We start from the raw sequence: 6,803 nt of genomic DNA on the forward strand, positions 1-6,803 counted from the left end.
TAATTTGTACACTTGGCGAATGGGTAAAATGATTCTTCTACCCTGCCCAACTTAGGTTTTCTTGTGGATGTGACAATCACTCCCAAAAAAGTGATGAAAACATAAGAGTTTGTCACATAAACTGCAACAAATGAATGCAACAGTTTCACAGTCGCACAGTTTTCCCTATGCTCTGTCAAAACAAATGTTTTTAACGTTTTCAAATTCTTCCGTGTGTAGACCGTCAAATCCTGCATATGTCCAAGCAAATCTGAACATGTCCTGGAACTTTGGAGAGCGAAGTTGATTATGTGTGAGTGCCTGAACTTTGAAAATTGTCTGAAAATAAAAAATTAAACTTTTCACTCGAGGGAAGACTTGAACCAAGGACCTCTCGTTCCGCAGCTGCTCACGCTAACCACGGGACCACGGCGCTCCTGAGCGTACACTCTACTTGATGGAGCCTATCTTGCATATGGACTACTCAGTTTGTATATTTTGCTTATTTTTTTTCATAGTTCCACACAACTTCTTCCTGTTTTCTCGATTGATCTGTGTTCAATTTTTAAGGCCTATCCACTGTGCCACCTTATAACTAAATCTAAGGGGGGGGTGCGATGGGGAGGTTCCCTTGTAAGGACTATTTTGCAAGCTTTTCACTCTTATGTTGCACTTCTGCACTCCTATCCATTCCTAGATTCCTCCCCTCTTCCTGCTACACCTCCCTTGATATCTGCATCCACATCTACACGAATACTCCACAATTCACAATTAAGTGCCTGGTAGTTCTTCGAATCATTCTCACATGATTTCTCTACCGTTCCACTCTCAAAAAACGTGTGGAAATAATGAACAGTTAAACGTTACCGTGCAAGCACAGATGTCTCTTTTCACAATGGTCATCGCTCCTATGTATGTGGGGGTAAACAAAATATCATGGAGGAGGTAGGTGATTCGAATTTTGTGAAAACACCTCGCCGCAGTGTAAAATGCCTGTTTCAGTGATTTCCATCCGGTATTTTGGTTTCTTTCCCCACAATATCTTCCATATGACGGTTCCAATTTAAGTTGTTCGCGATCATAGATCCTGGATATTTTGTTGATTAGATAACTTTTCAATGTGACTGATTTATCGTGTAAGCGAACTTTAAATGAATTGTTTCGGTATTCATGTGGAGAATCTCACACATTTTATTGTTTAGTGTCAATTGTCACGTTTTGCACCGTAAAGATATATTTTCAACATCATTTTGCAATTCGGTTTGCTCTTCTGCGGAGTTCACTAGTCGGCAGCAGTACCTGCCACAGTTCTAAGAGAAATGTTCTGATTGTCTGCTAAGTAGTTAATATATATATTAGAAATAGCAAAACGTTTACATCACTTTACTTGCGGAATCAGACTCATCATTTCCGGCTGACTAGGTGACGTCCCGTCACTTACAGCGAACTGTGGCTTTTCAGACAGGAAACCACGAATCAAGTCGCACAACTAAGACGATAGTCCATGCGGAAGCAATGTGGTTGAACACCGCTTATGAAGATTGATATCAAAAGTCTTTTTGGAATTCTATAAATAAAGAATCAATTTGAGAGCCTCTGTATGCAGTATGTTGTACTAATAAAGTGGCAGCTTTGTCTCACAAGAGCTATGCTTTCCAAATCCATGCTGGTATGGTGTCAATAGGTAACATATTCGGGGTATTTCATGACGTTGAAACAAAATATTTGTTTACACCGCATGCTACATGTCGATACCAACGAAATGGATTTGTACTGAGTGGATTACAGTTATTTTCTTTCGTATATATTGCAATGGTCTGTGCAACTTCCCTTCTTCTCCCTCACCGTCAATACTAGAATACTCCACATGACGTTGTAGGAAAAGTAATTAAGCCTCTGCATCGTTCTTGCACAAGATGCACACTTAAATTGTTAGCCCACTGAAGGAAGGCATTGCCTGTAGAAACATAATCGTCCTGCTACGACTATGCTAGCGTCATGATAACATAGTGGAAAATGCTTGGTGACGCTGTCATAGTTTTACTACTTCTGTATCAACCATCACAAGGCTAATGAGGAGACGAAGAACGCTGCAGTTGGTCGCTTGCTCCTTGAAAATGTCCACGCACTGTAAAGAGTAAGAAGCAGTAGGTCTCAGTTCCAAACTGGCCCGAGAGTAACATTTTACCTCCTTTGTTACATAGCTACAAAGGGTTATATCGAACTCAGGACTACAATTTTATACATTTCAGTCAGCATCTACTCTAACAGCCACAGTGTCGTATTTACATTGTAGTCAGGTAAAGCTACTTGAGTATCACAAAAGACTTCACATTTAATTAAGATAGCCATTCGCTGTATAGTATTACGGTGAGACATCAGTTGTATTAGTGTAGTGCATATTAATAGGGTTCCCAGTCAGATTATTGAACAAAATACACACAAATATCAGTGAAATTGTCAACAATATATTTCGCCTCGTTATCGAAAAGCACAGGTCTATCCCACGCATATGGCGACTTGCTGATTCTGAGTTAAGCCACGATTAAGGCGCAGTCATCAAAATTAAATCAAACAAAAGAAAACGAAACTAATTTTCTTGGTGTTTGATCGATAAAGGGCGAGGAAGGTAAACACTCGCGAGTGACAATTAGAAGACGTGCAGTATGCGTACTTCTACATCTACATCTACATCCACACTCCGCAAGCCACCTGACGGTGTGTGGCGGAGGGTACCCTGAGTACCTCTATCGGTTCTCCCTTCTATTCCAGTCTCGTATTGTTCGTGAAAAGAAGGATTGTCGGTATGCTTCTGTGTGGGCTCTAATCTCTCTGATTTTATCCTCATGGTCTCTTCGCGAGATATACGTAGGAAGGAGCAATATACTGCTTGACTCTTCGGTGAAGGTATGTTCTCGAAACTTTAACAAAAGCCCGTACCGACCTACTGAGCGTCTCTCCTGCAGAGTCTTCCACTGGAGTTTATCTATCATCTCCGTAACGCTTTCGCGATTACTAAATGATCCTGTAACGAAACGCGCTGCTCTCCGTTGGATCTTCTCTGTGTCTTCTATCAACCCTATCTGGTACGGATCCCACACCGGTGAGTAGTATTCAAGCAGTGGGCGAACAATCGTACTGTAACCTACTTCCTTTGTTTTCGGATTGCATTTCCTTAGGATACTTCCAATGAATCTCAGTCTGGCATCTGCTTTACCGACGATCAACTTTATATGATCCTTCCATTTTAAATCACTCCTAATGCGTACTCCCAGATAATTTATGGAATTAACTGCTTCCAGTTGCTGACCTGCTATTTTGTAGCTAAATGATAATGGATCTATCTTTCTATGTATTCGCAGCACATGACACTTGTCTACATTGAGATTCAATTGCCATTCCCTTCACCATGCGTCAATTCGCTGCAGATCCTCCTGCATTTCAGTACAATTTTCCAGTGTTACAACCTCTCGATACACCACAGCATCATCTGCAAAAAGCCTCAGTGAACTTCCGATGTCATCCACAAGGTCATTTATGTATATTTTGAATAGCAACGGTCCTATGGCACTCCCCTGCGGCACACCTGAAATCACTCTTACTTCGGAAGACCTCTCTCCATTGAGAATGACATGCTGCGTTCTGTTATCTAGGAACTCTTCAATCCAATCACACAACTGTTCTGATAGTCCATATGCTCTTACTTTGTTCATTAAACGACTGTGGGGAACTGTATCGAACGCCTTGCGGAAGTCAAGAAACACGGCATCTACCTGTGAACCCGTATCTATGGCCCTCTGAGTCTCGTGGACGAATAGCGCGAGCTGGGTTTCACACGACCGTCTTTTTCGAAACCCATGCTGATTCCTACAGAGTAGATTTCTAGTCTCCAGAAAAGTCATTATACTCTAACATAATACGTGTTCCAAAATTCTCAAACTGATCGACGTTAGAGATATAGGTCTATAGTTCTGCACATGTGTTCGACGTCCCTTCTTGAAAACGGGGATGACCTGTGCCCTTTTCCAGTCCTTTGGAACGCTATGCTCTTCTAGAGATCTATGGTACACCGCTGCAAGAAGGGGGGGGGGCAAGTTCCTTCGCGTACTCTGTGTAAAATCGAACTGGTATCCCATCAGGTCCAGCGGCCTTTCCTCTTTTGAGCGATTTTAATTGTTGCCAACCAAGGTCCTTGGTGCTGTCTTACAGGCCGCATTTATTACTCCGCGACTGTAAGGCATCTCATCTGTTGGCAACAAATGTCAACTGCGAAGGACATATCCATGGGAAACAGATCGTAACATAAAACCCCTTCCTTGTGCCACCAGATGTGTATCAGTAACAGTACATTTTGTGGACATATACAGGTTATTGGTTCAAATGGCTCTGAGCACTCAAAAAAAATGGTTCAAATGGCTCTGAGCACTATGGGACTCAACTGCTGTGGTCATAAGTCCCCTAGAACTTAGAACTACTTAAACCTAACTAACCTAAGGACATCACACACATCCATGCCCGAGGCAGGATTCGAACCTGCGACCGTAGCGGTCGTACGGTTCCAGACTGTAGCGCCTTTAACCGCTCGGCCACTCCGGCCGGCTCTGAGCACTATGGGACTTAACATCTATGGTCATCAGTCCCCTAGAACTTAGAACTACTTAAACCTAACTAACCTAAGGAAATTACACAGCACTCAGTCATCACGAGGCAGAGAAAATCCTTGACCCCGCCGGGAATCGAACCCGGGAACCCGTATACAAGTTATTGTTTGGCATAACTTTTGTTATGGTCTACCCACTGTTTTACCTTTATGAAGTTACCATATGGTACTTCAAATCGCCATCAGTCCGCATTTATTTAGTTTACGGTGACCTCCTTAAATGGGTCATGGCAGACGCCAGGAACAATCCTTTGCACTTCTGTTCTGGCGTAACCACAAGCGCCAGAACGAAGATGCGGTACGTAAGAGCAGAGGAGGCGGTGAGGAAACGAGGGCCAATGGTGCGCGGAATTGGACCGCACCGGGCCACGAGCGACATTTGGGAGAAGGGAATATAAGGGACACTCCTGCTAACCTCGGCGTACCATCTAGAAGCCGCCACCGACGACGCCCTGGCCGGATTTCAAGCAGCCTTTGCGACCGTAAGGGCCGCACTCAAGGACGAACTTGTAGCTGTCCATCGCCAGCTCTAGCAGCTGCACGAGGAGCTGCGGGTATCTGAAGAAGAAAACGCTTGTCACCGCCCCCGCCTCCCCTGTGAGGCGGCCAATGTGTTTTGGACGCCTCCGCCCCGCCCCTGCAGAAATGCAGGAGGCGGTGCACGTGGAGATGGACGTGGAGTTCCCGGCAGACACACGAGCCCTGGACGAGATGCCATCCGCTTCCTCACTCGACGAGGAAGATTCGGAGGAGGAAGAGCTGCCCCTGTGCCTGCCGCTCCCTGATGAGCGCAGTGTGCAGCCCTTTCTAAAAAAGACTGCGGCGTCTCTAAGGGATGGGTCGTTCCCACACTGGGACAACCTATATCCCTTCACGCCCCCGGACACGCCCAAGCCTCCCCTTCCCCACCACCCGCGCGACCTTCCCCACTCCCGTGGCTTGTTGCATGAGGTGGTGTCGTGGAAGGAACTGCGTCTTCTTAAAGCCCACCCTGTCTTCACCCCCCGCGACTGGGAGCATGTTTACCAAGTCGAGGAGAAGTGGGTGAAGGAAAAGTGGCGTTCCGGCAGGAGGAAGCCTGCTCCAGAGGAGCAAGCAGCCGTAGACTACTTCGCAAACCTCAGGAAGTAGCTTGATGCCAATCCGAACGAGAGGCCATCAAACCACCCGAGAGGTCAACGGAGGAACAGCAGCCACGCTGCTTACCCTCCCCCATGACAGTTCGCGAATTAGTGCAGTGCAGCCTCGGCGCAGATCTGCACCGGATCGCGAACTTTAGTTATCAGTGACGTGTGTCAACTTGCCTGAACAGTTCACATATCAAGGACTCTAAATTATATTGCTTGTCGCTCCTCGTTTGCGACTACTACTTGTAAATCTCAAAAGTATTGTCAATTACTTGGTTGACATAAAACTAATAATGTTATTTGTTTGAAATTGTTGTATAGCATTCCGAGAACGCTGCATCCCGTAGGCACCCTATTAGCTTCTCTGACCATCTTTCCCAGTTCGAGATACTGCTTCGCGTCTAATCTCGTTTTCGACGAGGCGTTGTACCGTTATCTTCCTTGCTTTCTTTTAACCTCAATATGACTACTGAAGGCAAGTGCCGCACGAAGGTTAATTGGTAGCCACACTTGCCAGTTATCGTAAACACCATCAATGACCATAGCAGTAAACCGGACAAATGTCCTTCAACAAAACCTGTTTGTCTTCTTGAATGCGGTGATTAATTTATCTCAAAACGATCGTAGCTCAAATGATAAAACTTGACTTTCTCGAGAGCACTCACTCTATACTGGGCACAGGTGTTTCCAATTGCCTCCACTGCTTTCACCATATTATTAAACACAAACAGAACACAGTGTCACAAATGTTACACTTTACTCTGTTTGAGATTCTGTTTTCTAATGCATAAATGACGCTCCTCATTATATAAAAAATGAGAACTATTCAAGTTGTCATGGCACGAGCTATACTACAAAGTTGAACAAAAGAAGACCATAGTTAAATACGTTTATTGAAACGTCACATACAAAACCAACACGGAGCATGCTGAAACACAGTATTATATGAAACACAGCGTTACATAATGTTATAGCTGCCAATTCGTGCGCAAAAAAGTCCGCTGGAGATCGCAGGCTCTATGCCCGATGCGTCGCGA

This window comes from Schistocerca serialis, chromosome 3, assembly GCF_023864345.2.
Source record: "Schistocerca serialis cubense isolate TAMUIC-IGC-003099 chromosome 3, iqSchSeri2.2, whole genome shotgun sequence".
Taxonomy (NCBI): domain Eukaryota; kingdom Metazoa; phylum Arthropoda; class Insecta; order Orthoptera; family Acrididae; genus Schistocerca; species Schistocerca serialis.